Here is a 16217-nt window from a genome sequence, read left to right as displayed (position 1 = left end):
TGCCATGTGACTACAAGGTCAAGCCCACAAGGACATAACTAACTAGATCGTTGGACTGGGTTGAACAGCAGGTTTATGTGGTCCTAAGCCCATGTTCTATCCTAAGGTACTACTCCTCTTTATGACAGAGTGACACAGACAGACAAATTCATAGCACAAAGTACAGCAAATTCACTGCAGCTTCAGGCTAGCCTCCCAAATCTTTTTTCCCATTAATCAAAACGTTATAGTGGAGATAAACAGTGATTTTCACCATTCATTCAATCAGTGTGCACGAGTGAGAGAAACCAGAAGCCTGACTAGTAAGAAATTCCTAACATTTTGCCGGCGTACCAGGCTTCTGGGTTCCCAGGGGACCTAGCAACCCTTCTTGACACACCGTAACGCTGGGGGTCAAGCTCTAACACAAAAGAAAATCTTTTTTTCTTCTTCCCTGTTTCATGGAACCACAGGTAAAGCCTCTCAATTTTGTAAGATGCCACCCAACCAACTGCATGGGGGACCCAAATTAACATTTCCATTCTGGCCGGTGCAAAATACATGTGACAAAACATAGATATTAGCCACTCTGCTTAGCATCCAATATTGAACTAGCAAGGCTCAAAGTTTCCCCTGGATGGGACTTGTCATCTTTAATCCACCCAAAGTGGATTAAAGGAGTTTCAACATACGATCTCTGGGCAAGATGGTCGCCTTGAGTAACAGAAAAGATAGAAAAAAAAAAAGGAGAGAAAGAGAGCGAGAAAAGCATTGCCTGCAGTGTGGCAGAGAAGGCAAAGAGCTCAGGGAGGCTAGAGAAAGACCCACCCATTGCAGCAACACTGAATCAAAAGTTCAGGCTTGTCAGTAGTGAAGGAATCTTTTCCAGCAGTCCCATCAGCTCTCAAGTGTGCCCCTTTGGGGAAAAAACAGATCATCTTCCATGATCCTGCACATGCCTAATCCTGTCACCCATAGCCATCAGCAAAGAGTGCAAGGCAGATTAATCCAAAGAGAACAGTGACTAACATCCCATAGTACCAAATCCATTTTAACCAAGCAGGACTCTACTGAGGTGAGGGAACTCTAATCCCTAAATCTTAGGAAGGACTCTAAACCTTCATAAGTTGGGCCTTGAACCCAAGTTGATTCAAACATCCTTGCCTTTTATTAAGAGGGGCCTTTAACCCACTCTGTCTTAGGAGGGACTTCAGCCCTCCTAAGTTAGACATCTAACCCAATCCCATCCTTTTTACCTGAATCCTAGCATTTACCCAATTCAGCCAATTGGTGCTGCAGTCTATCTCCTTTGGGTCAGGGGACTCTTCAATATTTTCCCTTTGTGCTTTGCCAGCAAGATGTTACTGGACAAGGGTCCAAATCCAGACCCCAAGAAAGGGTTCTTGGATCTCACACAAAAAGGAATTCAGAACAAGTCCATATAATAAAGTGAAAGCAAGTTTATTAAGAAAGTAAAGGAATAAAATAATGACTACTCCATAGCAGACCAGCCATGCTTATTATTTTATGTATCAATCACAGCTGTACAGCATACTCATGGTATTAACAATTCGTGGGTACAAATAGGAAACCAATACAAAGTAACAAGAAACAAAAGGTTGATAAACACTGGTTTAGATGAGAGCAATGGAAGTAGGACTGCAGAACAATGGGTCAATTACAAAGAATTTTTTTGGAGGTAAATGATTAGGACTCAGTAATGAATCTGATTTGAAGGGTGACAGAGAGGAAGATGTCAAATATGACTCCTAGGTCTGGCTTAAGCAACACCATAGATTATTCTATCAGCCATGAAATAAGAAAGTATTAGAAGATTACCAAGAGTTTATTTGTCATTTGATGGTTTATTTTGTGAAGTCTGTTAGTGTGTGCACAATTGTGTATTTGTGTGCACATATTTAATGAAAGGAAAGGATCTTTGGTGTATTAGCTTTTAGGTGTCTGTAGCAGGCAGAAGAATAGCCCTCTCAAAATGTTCACAACCTAATTCCTGGAAGCTGTGAATAAATTATTTTACATTGCAAAGAGGAATTAAGATTACAGATAGAATTAAGGTTTTAATCACTTGACCTTAAGATATTAATGGTAATCACCAGGAAAGCCACCAGGAAAGTAATTCAGAAATATATAGTAAAAGATAACTATACAAAGGAATTAAAATGGTACACTAGAAATATCTATTTAACAGAAAAGATGGCAGTAATGGAGGAATTCAGGAATAAAAAAGACATAACAAATAAAAACCAAATAGCAAAGTAACAGATGTAATTCCATTTTAACAATAAATACATTAAATGTGTAAACAGATTAAATTCTCCAGTTAACAGATTGGCAGATGGATTCTAAAATATGATCCAATTATATGCTACTTACAAGAGACTCACTCTAGATACAAAGGTACAAATAGGTTGAAAGTAAAAGGATAGGAAATAGATACCTGCAAAAGTAACCAAAAGAAAGCTCTAGTGGCTATATTAATATTAGACAAAATGTACTTTAAGACAAAAATTATCTCTTGAGTCAAAGATGGACATTTTATAATGATAAAAGATCAATCCACCAGGAAAATACAATAAATATAGATGTATATATACTTAACAGAGACTCAATATATATGAAGCAAAAGCTGACAAATTGAGCAAAGATAGACAATTCAACAATAATTGGAGACTTCAGTACCCCACTTGCCATAATCAATAGACAAGTAGATAGATCAGTAAGGAAGTAAACTTGAGCAACACTACCAATCAATTAGACCTAACAGACATCTACAGGATACTCCACCCAGTAACAGTAGGATACATACTCTTCTCAAGAGCTCATGGAATATTCACCAAAATAGACCATATGTTAGGCCATTAAACAAATTCTGTAAATTTGGAATGATTGAAATCATACACAGTGTGTCTTTTGCCCACAGTAAAATGAAACTGAAATCAAAAACAGAAGAAAATTTTCAAAATTCACATGTGGAAATTAAATAACATACATCTAAAGGACCAGTTATTCAAAGGAGAAGCCACTGGGGAAATTAGAAAATACTTCTAGATGAATGTAAGTGAAACACAGCAAACCAAAACTAATGGGATACAATGAAAGCAGTGACCAGAGAGAATTTCTAACTGTAGACACCTGCACTTTAAAAAGAAGAAATAACCTACATTTTCACATTAAGAAAAAAGAAAAAGAAGAGAAAACTGAATCAAAAGCAAGGAGAAAGAAGGAAATAATAAATATTAGAGCTAAAATAAACAACAGAGAATAGAAAAATCATACAGAACATCAATGAAACTAAATGTTGTTTCTTTAAGGATATCAACCCAGCACTTTGGGAGGCCGAGGCGGGTGGATCACGAGGTCAAGAGATCGAGACCATCCTGGTCAACATGGTGAAACCCCGTCTCTACTAATACAAAAAATTAGCTGGGCACGGTGGCGCGTGCCTGTAATCCCAGCTACTCAGGAGGCTGAGGCAGGAGAATTGCCTGAACCCAGGAGGTGGAGATTGCGGTGAGCCGAGATCGCGCCATTGCGCTCCAGCCTGGGTATCAAGAGCGAAACTCCGTCTCAAAAAAAAAAAAAAAAAAAAAGGATATCAACAAAATTATTAACATTTAATTAGACTGATAACTACGTGAAAAGAGAGAGAGAGAGAGAGAGAGAAGACTGAAATTACTAAACTCAGGAAAGAAAGTGGGGACACTGGTAGCAATGTTCTCCTTAGTAAAAAGGATTTTAATGAAATATGGTAAATAATGGTATGCTGATAAATTAGATTACCAAGATAAAATGACAAATCCTTGGAAAACACAAACTACCAACACTGACACAAGAAGAAATATTAAATCTGAATTTACCTATGACAAGTAAGGAGATTGAAATCAGTTATCAAAAACTTTTCATTAAAGAAAAGCCTAGGACCAGATGGTTTCACTGGTGAGTTCTACCAAACACCCAAAAAAGAATTAGCACCAATCCTTCACAAACTCTTCTAATAACTAGAAGAGAAGGGAACATTTCCTAACTCATTCTATGAGGCCACCATTACCCTGATACAAAAGCCAGACAAAAGCATCATAGGAAAAGAAAACTATAGGCCAATATCCCTTATGAATCTTCAACAACGTGGTAGTAAACATAATCCAGTAACATACAGAAAGCAGTATATACCATGGCCAAATGAAATTTATTCCAGCAATTCCAGATTGGTTCAACACGCAAAACTGAATCAATGTAATATAGCATATTATAGAATAAAGGAAGAAACTCCAAATGATCATTTCACTAGATGAAGAAGAAGCATTTGACTATATGCAGTACCCTTTCATAAGAAAAATGCTCAACAAACTAGGGGTGGAAGCTTCCTCAAACTAGTAAAAGGCATCTTTGAAAAATCCCACAATGAACATCATACTTATGGTAAATGATGAAAGCTAAGATCAGGAAAGCCAAGGATGCCTGATCTTACCACTTACATTCAAGAGAATAAAAAGGCATCCAGATTGGAAAGGAAGATGTAAATGTATCTCCATTTGCAGACGGCATGATCTTATATGTGGAAAACCATAATGAATCCACCAAAAAGCTATTAGAGCTAACAAGCTCAGCAAGTTCACAGGATACAAGATCAATATACAAAAGTGAGGTATAATTATACTTACCAGCAATGAGCAATCACATATATCAGCAACGAGTAACCAAAAAATAAAATCAAGAAAACAATTCCACTTAACAATAGCATAAATAAGAATAAAATACTTAAGAGTAAATTTAACCAAAGAGGCATAAGACATTTACACTTAAAGCTACCAGATATTGCTGAAAGAAATTAAAGAAGACCCAAATAAATGGAAAGACATCTGGTATTGTTGCACTGGAAGTTTAATATTGTCAAGATCCCCCAAATTAATTACAGATATAATGCAATCTCTAACAAAATTTCAACTTTCCTTTTTTTTTCAGAAATAGACAAGCTGATCCTAAAATTTATGTGGAATTACAAGGAACCCAGAATAATAAAAATAATCTTCAAAAATAAGAACAAAGTTGAAAGATGCATACTTTCTGATTTCAAACCCTACTTCAAAGAAATAGTACTCCAAACAGTATCATATTGATATAAAGTTAGGCAAATAAGTTCATACATGTATGGTCACCTAATTTTTGACAAGGGTGGTAAGACCATTCAATGAGAAAGAAATGGCCTTTTCAACAAAGGGTTCTGGGACAACTTGATATCCACATGCAAAATAATGAACTTGGACTGCCTTTCTCATGCCATATGCAAAAATTAACTCAAAATGGATCAAAGACTTAAATATAAGAGCAAAACTCTAAGATTTTTAGAAGAAAACATGGGTGTGAATCTTTATGATCTTTGATCAAGGCAATGGCTTCTTAGATGACACCAAAAGCACAAACAACCAAAGAAAAAATAAATAAATTGGGCTTTACCAAAATTTAAAAAAAGTTTTTGTGTTAAAAGACACTCTCAAAAAAAGTGAATAGACTACCCACACTATGGGAGAAAATATTTGCCCATTAAATATCTGAGAAGAGTTAACTGTCCAGAATATAAAAATAACTTTTACAAATCAACATTAAAAAAGACAAGAAACTAAAAAATGAGCAAAGGATTTGAATATATGTTTCTCCAAAAAAGATACATAAATGGCCAATAAGCAACTGAAAATATGTTCAACATCATCAGTTATCAGGAAAATGCAAATCAAAACAATGAGATAATAACACTTCACAGCTATTAGGATGGTTATATAGAGTTTTTAAAGGAAGAAAGAAAGAAAATAACAAATGTTGGTGAGGATGTGGAGAAAATGGAATCCTCATACACTGCTGGTGGGAATGTAAAATGATATAACCACTTTGACAAATAATTTGACAGTTCCTGAAGAGAACTAAACATAGTTATTTGTGATTCTACCCTAGACCCATACCCACGAGAACTGAAAAAATATATTCACACAAAAACCTGTACCTGAATGTTAATAGTAGCATTATTCATAATAACCAAAAAGTGGAAACAGTCCTTAAGTTCATCAACTGATGAGCAGATAAATAAAAAATAGTGTATCTACACAATAAAATATAATTCAGCCATAAAAAAGAATGTAGTATTAATAAATACTACCACATGGATGAACCTTGAAAACATTATGCTAAGTCAAAAAAGCCAGTCACAAAAGACCACTTATTATTTCATATCTATAAAAGGTCCCAAATGAGAAAATCCATAGTGACAGAACATAGATTCCTAGTTGCCAGGGGCCGGAGGAGACAGGAATGGGGAGTTACTGCTAAGGAGCATGGGGTGCCCTTTGGGGATGATAAAAATGTTCTGGAATTAGATAGTGGTGATGCTTGTACAACTTTGTAAATATACTAACAACCACTGAACTTTAAATTTTAAAATGATGAATTTTATGGTATGTGAGTTATACCTCAATTTTTAAGCAAAGAGGGAGACAGAAGAAGGGAGTCAGAAAAAGAGATGCCATGGAAGATGGACAAAGGGGACCATAACTCAAGGCATGCAGGTGACCTGTAGAAGCTGGCAAAAGCAAGAAAACAGATTTTCCCTTTGAGCCTCCAGAAAGGAAAACAGCTCTACTAGCACCTTGGACCTTGATTTTAGTCCAGTGAGACCTTTGTCAAACTTTTAACCTACAGAACTATAAGATAATAACTTGAGGTTGTTCTAAACCTCAAGTTTGTGGTAATTTGTTTTAGCAGCAGTAGAAAACTAATATAGTACCTTTGACATGTCTAAGTGGAAATGTCCAGTATGAAATTTCATATGTGAGTCTGAGGTTCATAAGAGAGATTTCAGCTAGATATATAATAGCAATTTCTAGGTGCTATTTCAATATATTTATATATATGTATGAGAGAATTAATCCACTGGATATCTACAGGCATTTGAGGTTATTACTTATTATTTACATTTTTATTATCAAGGCATAGAGGGGTTCAATAACTTCCTTCCTTGAGACATACAGGTATTAAGTAGTAGGTAGAGCTATGACTCAAATGTGGGGAATCTGGCTTCAGAGTTGGGTCACTTCTCACAAATAAATAGATCTGTGAATTATCATGTAGGTTATAATTGAAGCTGTCTGAGAAACGCCTGTTGGTAACATAGAACACATCAGTCACATTTGCAAGAGCTTTTTTGGTGGAGTGATGGGGAAGAAGCCAGATTGGGTTGATGAGTGAATCAGGGTTGACAAAGTGGAGATGCAAGTGTAGACAGAAGTTTTCCAGAAAACATATCTTTGAAGAGGGAAATAAAGATAGCATCATATCAGCAGGAGAATGAGAGTTGAGTTGAGTAGTTTTTCAGTGAAAGTCTTGAAGATGTTTAAAAACTGTGGGAAGTTCTGATAGAGGGGGATGAGTCTATAAAAGTGAGAAAGAATATTTAGTCCTGTTTAAGAATTCTGAGAAGGAAAGGAGAAGGAGGATCTACAACACTGGAAGGATTGGCCTTACACAGGAAAGGGACAGTTCCTTTATTATATCTGAATGGATCGAAAGGGATGGGTGTAAGCTGATATATTTGGTTTTAAGAAGTTGAGGACATTTCTGAGGGCTTCTGTGTTTTATTCTTTCATGTGAAGTAGGAGTTAAGGTCACCCTCTGAGAGTGGGTGAGGGGGTAGAAAAGTAGGTGAAGTCAGTGGCTGTGGCAGTGACACCACAGTAGAGAATCAGCAGCTTGAGGAGAGTGAAGAAGGCTTGAGTCATCATTTTGGAGAACAGGAGATCAAGTTGCCTAGAGGAACATCGTCATATTTTTGTCAGCCTCAAGGGCTCATTTAAGGATTTATTTGATTTGCTACTATTGTCTTAAGTTGTCCACAAATTACTACACATGTCTTAGATTTCGCCTCACTCCCAACAGTATTGTAAAATTCTTCTTCTAATTTCATCTCAATGTCCAGGATAGTGTTGAGAAATACTTAGGAAATGTTCTTGGATTAATTAGGGTATTTGATTAATCTGAATACTTCAGTTCCCAACACTTCTAGATAAAGGAAGTTTACTGTAACATGTTTATAAAAGGCAAATAAACTAGACATCTCCTTCCAAATCTGATTTCAATAGAAATCTTCAATTTTTTTAGAAAAGGTCAGCTATAAAAATTTTTTATAGTTAAAATATTTTAGCTATAAAATGTTTTAGCTATAAAATGTTTTAAAGTTAACAGAAAAATTACCAAAAGACTTTATCCCACAAAAGCTAGAGAAAAAAGCTTCAACCCTCTCATTTTTATTTTGAGGTTAATAAACCTTATTTTATAAGTTTATAGATCCATTACTAGTAGAATAAACATTCACACGGGTGTGTTGAATTGTGAGAAAGTGAGATCTTTTTTGAGGAAGCAGACGGTGAAATGAGACACGAGGGATAGCTCTGGGCAGAGATAAGGGAACTCCTGCCAAACTCCCTTCCTGCTTGTTACTGTCCACAAATATGTGTGTGGTTGCACTTGAGCTTCTCTGAGGCCCTCTTCCATGCCAGAGGCTGATAAAAAAACTGTGACCATTTAGTTACAAATGGAAATCTCACAGCATGTAAAGCATAGCAACCAGGAGAGTCCCAAGGGAATTACCTAGCAACAATCAGAAAGTTAAAAACACAGCAACCCAGCAACCAAAACATAACCCAGACAAACTATAGAGCCAAGGAAAGAAGAAAACACTCCAGGCAGAGCAGATATGCTCTGTGTCAGGTTCAGTCCAACAGTGTCACAAGACTTTTACTTCCTCACTCATGTTTAGCAGATGCCTACTGTGTGGCAGTGCTTTGCCAGGGGCTAGGAATTTTAAATTGAATAAGAAATAGTCCGTGTCTTCAATGAAATAACCCCAGCAGTACAGTGTGACAAATGTTAGGATGAGGCATCAGCAATGTACTATGGGAGAAAAGGAGATTTGGGATGTTTGGGGATATGTTTACTTTGAGATGTGTTTGGGACATTCAGTTGCAACTGACCTGATCTCAGACTTCATTCGGCAGTTGGATTTATAAGCTATAGCTTGGAACAGACAGTATGAATGGTGATATATGATAAGAATATCTGTAGATTGTAGGCCAGGTACAGTGGCTCACTCCTGTAACCCCAGCACTTTGGGAGGCCGAGGTGGGCAGATCATTTGAGGTCAGAAGTTCGAGACCAGCCTGATCAACATGGTGAAACCCCATCTCCACTAAAAATACAAAAAAATTAGCCAGGCATGGTTGGTGCATGCCTGTAATCCCAGCTACTTGGGAGGCTGAGGCAGGAGAATCACTTGAACCCTAAAGGCAGAGGTTGCCGTGAGCCAAGATTGTGCCACTGCATTCCAGGCTGGGCGACAGAGTGAGACTCCATCTCAAAAAAAAAAAGGATAGATTGTAGTTGAAGTTGAGGGTTTGGAGAGAGTCATGAGGGTATAAGAAAATGACTGCAGAGCTCTGGGGAGCATTGACATTTAAAGGAGAAACCAAGAAGAGGAAGATGGAAGGAGGTAGAAGCAAACCTGAAAACAACAGAAATGGAAGCAGGAGGGAGCACCAAGTGTCCAATGCTGCACAGCACTCCAAAATATATGTTGAATTTGGAAAGGAGGAGATCACTGGTGACATTCGTTAGCCAGCTTAGAGCACTTCTAGGAGGAAGACACGAAAATCAAGGAAGTAGAGAGAGCAAATGTAAATACGTTCGTGGTATTGTAAAGGAAAATCCAGCAAGTTTTCCATTTGAATAGCACACTTTGACACAAGCTTCAGGCAGCTAGTCTAGTAGGCTCTATTTTAATTCTTTAAACACCTTTTCATCATTTAAATGAGATCTACTTTCAAGCCCTGAGAAGGCAGGAAAGAGACTATGAAGTGAACTGGCACTTGAGTAGTCATCAGGTCCAGGTCTTTTACATACATGATTTCATTTAATACCCACAAAACCATTTAAAGAAGTTATCATGTTTTAGTTTAAGATTCAAAGGAATTATAAAAGTGAGGTATAAGTTAGTAGCATTGCCTAGTAACCTCAACTGTTACCGCTTTGTTTTGATTTTAAAGCCGCAGGAAGACCTTTCATTTATTTTGCTTATGAGTTTTCCAGGTTTTGAAAAGCCTTGGGCCATTGGCTATCTATGACCTACCAGAATACTTCTTTTAGGCTCACTCCCACTTTCTCTTGCCAGTTGCGTCACAGGAGCATCACCCGCATCAGAGCTACCTGTGTGGGCACTCCTGGCTCATCACTTAGCTGATCCCCCTTCTGCAACTCTTAGGGGATCTTCAAACTTGAGTATCTTTTTTTTTTTCTTTTGGTCATAAACAGAAAAGATCACGTCAGGTCTATCTAAAACCTATATCCAATCCTATGATGATTTTCTTCCAACTGGAAAAATGTACTCTCAGCAACTAATTTAAATTATTCACCTGCCACTCATATTCCTATTTCATACAAACTGTTATTTACAAATTTCAGAAAAATTGAGAGCAATTCCATGAAGGCTTTGGGTGACTTTTAAAAGTTCATTTAGATACTATCTTGTTTCCTGGAGGCTTAGACTCTTAAATCAGAAAGACTATTCTATGTTATACTCTAAAATCAAGCTATTGGATTTTAAAAGTTCACCAATTTCAGAAAAATTGAGTGCTAGCAATTCCATGAAGGCTTTGGGTGACTGGTTGATCTTTATTACGCACTGGATATTTGTGTTCCCCCAAAATTCATATGTTAACACCCTGCTTCCCAGATATGATGGTATTAGGAATTGGGGCCTTTGGGAGGTAATTAGGATTAGATGAGGTTACAAGGGTAGGGACCCCATGAAAGAGATAGTACCCTTATCAGGGTCATGAGAGAGCCTGGCTCCCCTCTCTGTTTTTACTATGTGAGCATAAAACAAGAAACGCAGTCTGCATCTTGGACAAGGTCCTGCACCAAGGCCTGACCATGCTGGCATCCTGCTCTCAGACCTCCAGCCTCCATAACTGTGAAAAATAAGTTTCTGTTGTTTATAGGCCATCCATTCTATGACACTTTTTAATAGCAGCCTAACATCAGCTTCATGGAGGATGTGATGGGAATATGGACTTGATGCTTTTCTTTGATTTAATGTTTATGTAGTTTTTGTGTATTTTAGTTATATCTTTAAATTTATATGATTTATATATTAGTAAGGTCAGTGTACTATTTTTTTTTTTTTTTTTTTTTGAGATGGAGTCTCGCTCTTGTTACCCAGGCTGGAGTGCAATGGCGCGATCTCGGCTCACCGCAACCTCCGCCTCCTGGGTTCAGGCAATTCTCCTGCCTCAGCCTCCTGAGTAGCTGAGATTACAGGCACGCGCCGTCTAGGGGATGTATTACTTTTATAAACAGGACCCAAAGTGGTATAGATTAACTGAACAAACTTTTTAAAACAATCTGTCATTTTAAGGGCACATTGCTGAGAATCTGAGCTTTTATAGCATTGTTTTTGAAATAAGAAACTCTCAAGAACTGATCCTCTTAGCCTACATGTGGACAGCTCCAGGCAGTTTAATCAGGTCTGTGTGTTGCTGAACAATGTACCTTATACAAAATCACATCTGGGCTAAACCTCAACTCATTTCAATTTCTCAGGCAACATGTGAACAAAACCATATTTACTTTAAATATCACAAGCTGTGTATTCATGTTGACATATAATATTAAGATTAAATCACATAGCCTAAATGCCTACTTTTTATTTGGTTTAAAAGTTCATTTAAATACTATCTTATTTCCTAGAGGCTTAGACTCTTAGAGCAGAAAGCGTATTCTATGTTACACTCTAAAATCAAGCTATTGGATTTAAAAAGTTCACCAAACACGAACAGAAAGCTAACACCACTTTTAAATGATTCTGGAGTAGCATTAAAAAAACCTCAGTTTGGAAGGTCATTGAATTCAAATTCAATCTCTTTATGCTCAAAGAGCCTATAAAACAGCTCCTCAGGTATAATGAAAAGGTATAATAATTAACGTAAATATTCCTTATACTTAAAAAATCTGACTTTACCTTCAATCCGTTTGTCTTAACCATAACCTTTGACTCCCTTATAAACATATTTAATTCACTTCTAACTGACAATTCTTTTTATTTTTTAAGGGAAACTTATATATCATCCTAAGGTTAGCTTTATTGTGATTTTGATATGTAGGGCTATTTTGGGGTGAGGTGGGGAACAAGGAATATCTTACCATTCTCATTTTTCTACACATTGGTATTGATTATAGAAAGAAATGAAAGGATTGAAATGTCTGCAAAAAATTCCGAGTAGAGGTTTTAAGTAAATTTTTTTATTAAGAAAGTCAGAAAAAAATGAACTACAAAAAGGAATGTATGACTGGCTGGGGAAACGGTCACTTTTTGGAAATAAGACAAACCTTCTCCATCAGAAGAAGGAAATAGTTGTGTATGGGCCAATAGTTTTTATTTTATTTCATTTTGTGTATTTATTTATTTATTTTAAAGCCTACAGCACCCGGTATTCCCAGGCGGTCTCCCATCCAAGTACTAACCAGGCCTGACCTTGCTTAGCTTCTGAGATCAGTCGAGATCAGGCGTCTTCAGGTGGTATGGTCATCTTCAGGGTGGTATGGCTGTAGACAGGCCAATAGTTTTATAGGAAAACTGACAATTATTTCAAGGACTGAATTGTGAAAGTGTATGTATCTAGTTTTAGTCTGGAAAGTAGTTGGGCTAAGTGAAGCCTGATGGGTTTCAACCTCTCAGAGAATATGGCCTCTGTAATAGTTTTGGAATGGAACTTTGTGCCAGAATTTAAAAACCTTAGTAAGTTGCCAAAATTGAGAGCAGGGGAAGCCTTAGTGTTGGACACTGTTAGTTGAAGGTTGTCATGGAGGAAATATACCCAGGGGAAATAAGCAAAGATTCCAAAGGCATAAAAGGAATAACAAAGAGAGAAAACCTTGGCTTTCTTATCTGTGACCTTATTGTTGGGTGGTCTAGTCAGATAATGCTAGAGCTGGGAGTGACCTTGAGAACCTCTGCTTCTACCGCTTTAATTTTAGAAAACAAAATTGAGCCTCAGAGAAAAGCTACTTGGTGATATACCTGAGATTTGAACCAGAAATTCTGTTCCCAGTCTTGGGGAAAATTTATTTTATTTAGCATCACCTAACATGTTCTCATTAGTTATTGCGAAGGTATTATAATAAAAGCGATGCTTCGGTTGCATGTAAATGCATACAAATGAACATCATCATCACTATTTTTACCAAGCATTTGGAAAGAAAACTCTTGCATTTGTTTCAGATAAAAGATTCAGATAATTCCCTAGAAGCCTGAAGAACAGATTCTAGATCCATCCTCTAAACTGGCTTGATTCCTCATCCATTTTCTGACCTCCTACTTTCTTGGTGAGAAATGATTATTGGCCCTCCTCAATGGGAGTGTATTGATAGAGCACAGTTTTTTGTCCCCTCCTGGATATTGCATGGAGATTTGGCCTGAAACTCTTCTTTGCAAATGAAGCCATAAAGGGAAGAAAGGGTCAGACACTTCCAAATCTTTGGATTTTCTTAGTTCCCTCTTTGTAAGCCTCCATTGTTGTGTGTAGTCAACAGGGTCCCAGGGGCATACCACTGCTGAACATCTTGGCAGTACTTGTCAGCAGCAGTGCCAGGCTCCTGGGGACTAATTCAGTTAGTGGTAGCTCTTGTTCCTAGTGACAGAGCCTTCCTGGAGCTGCTGCAGTAGCAGCTAGAGCTCCTAAGGAAAAGCAGCTCTGCCAGTCTTCCAAAGCCAAGCTCCATCTCCTTCAGCGACAAGACAGCTCTCTGTTACTCTTTCTAAAGATACCCCATGTCCCAGCTTTTCAAGCTATGTGTTTCAAATGCCTGAGAAGTCACTGAATTACTGCAAGAACCAGTAAATCAATGTTTACATAAAGTATGTATGTTAATAAGCTGAATAAGTATTAATAATTACTATACTATATATTCTGTACCATACCAAGCCCTTTGCAGACATTATCTCATTTAATCCTCAAAAAATGCTATGAGGTAAGTGTAATTGTGACCCCATTTTACAGGTAAGGCAACTCAGTCTCAGAGAGGTTAAGCAAATGGTGAAGATCATGAGACTAGGAAATGGATAAACTGATCCAGGTCATTTAATCTCAAGTCTACAGTCTTAGTCATGACATGAATGTGTCTCTTACGTATGGGTATTACTTTTTAAAAAATGTTTCTGTGTTTTGATTTAGAAGTTATAGATGTAAAAGTATTATATAATTTATAGATTTTTAAATCTTTTTTTCACTATTTTTTTATACTGAAAGTACCTCAACTGTCATATAATTGGTACATGATACAGTCTTTTTTCAGAGCTCTTTCAAGAATTTTACTCAAAGCCTTTAAAAATATATAGTAGAGAAAAATGACTTTGTAAGTCAACGGAACATCATATTTGCACCTGATCTTTTAGCCGCATTCTATTGTTCCTTAAGCAAGGACCCTACAATTGAGTGATCCCTTGAGTCAAATGAGCAATGAGGCACCTCTCAAGACTCTGAGTTACATTCAGATTATCAATTCTGACACAAAAAATTGGAATAAACAAAACATGGTGAAATTAACTTAATTGACTAGCTATTTCATTTGTTTATTCACCCATTCAATAAATTTTATTGTCTCCTATGAGGCATTGAGTTAGGAACTAGAGATGCAGTCTTCAAAGCAAGAAATGGTATTTGTCAGTTGCAAGAAAATGTGACACCTGACTAGTTACTTTACCTGTAAAAACTCTTTTATTCTCTGTTTTTAATATTTATATTCTACATACCCACATCCTCTAAAAACTTACTTAGCAAATGCAAAACTTAGAAAGTATAGGACAATTAGAATTTCATTCTAAAAAATAACAAGGTCCTACTTGGTCTGCTCCCCAGGCCTCTGAAACATCACTACCCATGGGTCACTCTACAGGGACCCGAGTTACCATGGCTGCTAGCTAAATCTTTGAATCCAGTTTAGTGCCTTACTGTGCGGGGGCTCTGCTTGGACACAAAGGAAGGATTACAGGGAAATTTCTCAAAAAGCCTTTAGTTCTTCTTTTGATTCTAAAGAAAAACTATGACTAATAGATTTTTGGGAAATAGTATTTCAAATCTTTAGGTTAAAATCAGAAGACTGGTTAGACAGGAATAATTTAGGAGGCTTTTGCCTACCTGGAAATCAGCATCAAGACAGCCTTGCTGCTATCCTCAGGAATAAGACCCACATCTAAAAATTGGGTTTGGCCATGGCCTCTGGGCCTGGACACTTTTTAACCTCAGTCTTTATCATTTTTCCAAACATGTCGGCAATACTGAAGCCTTACTACCTGTTGGCAGACTTTCCTAGTGCTGTCTGTTTGTAGCGTGTTCTTAGTATGTTTAGTCTTAGACATGAAAGTTGACATAGCACATCTTGGGCTCTGCCTACTTGGTCATGTAGTGGTGAATACTCTTTTTTGGCTCACCTTTCACCTGGATGTTGCTCTGCCTAATGATAACCATTTTTCATTCATTCAACAAATATTTATTACATGTCAGGCATTGTTCTGAGACCCAGAAATATAACAGTGAATAAAATAGACAAAAGCAACAGCAATAACAACAAAAAACACTCTTGCCTTCATGAAGCTTCACATTCTAATAGATAGTGAAGCCTGGTGAACTGCTTCCTCATCAGCCACAGCTGGATAGTTTTCCCTATAACCGAACAGTCTATTTCCAGGTCCTAATTCTCTACAGTCTCTGGTCCCACTGCAGTGAAAGAAACTCTCCTCTTATGGGAAAAAGAGTGTTACATGAAGAAAGGAAACAGGACCAAGAGCAAGTACACAGGAGTGGCATAAACTTAGAGACAGAAATGTGTTCAGGTTTGCAAAAATCCAAGAAACAATAAATACAACTTTTAAACTGTATTTAACAATGAGAAACAAGGTTGCAGCAGGCTACTGGGTGTAGTTAAGTCAGCAGTAATCTATTACTGAAAGATTACTTAGGAAAAACCAAGCTCTTCAACCTCAGTTTTACTTCTGTCTTTTTACCAAGGAGAGTAGGGAGAGGAGTCAGAGGGAAGGAGAGACTCCTTAGCAAGAGAAAGAGAAGCCCAAAGTGGGAGAATATAATTATATTCAAAGTAGTTTCCCAACTCTGGTAACCTGCATC

General features: G+C 37.2%; 1 pseudogene; it reads right to left on the bottom strand.

Moving 5' to 3' along the window:
- Positions 1-12509: 12509 nt before the first annotated feature.
- Positions 12510-12627, bottom strand: LOC135268482 (5S ribosomal RNA; annotated as a pseudogene).
- Between the last annotated feature and the right edge of the window lie 3590 nt (positions 12628-16217).

The sequence above is a fragment of the Aotus nancymaae genome, unplaced genomic scaffold, assembly GCF_030222135.1.
Source record: "Aotus nancymaae isolate 86718 unplaced genomic scaffold, 86718_ANA_hifiasm-v0.15.2.pri h1tg000040l, whole genome shotgun sequence".
Classification (NCBI taxonomy): Eukaryota; Metazoa; Chordata; class Mammalia; order Primates; family Aotidae; genus Aotus; species Aotus nancymaae.
Note: the sequence above shows the minus strand (reverse complement) of the source record. Positions and strands in the feature narration are given on the sequence as shown.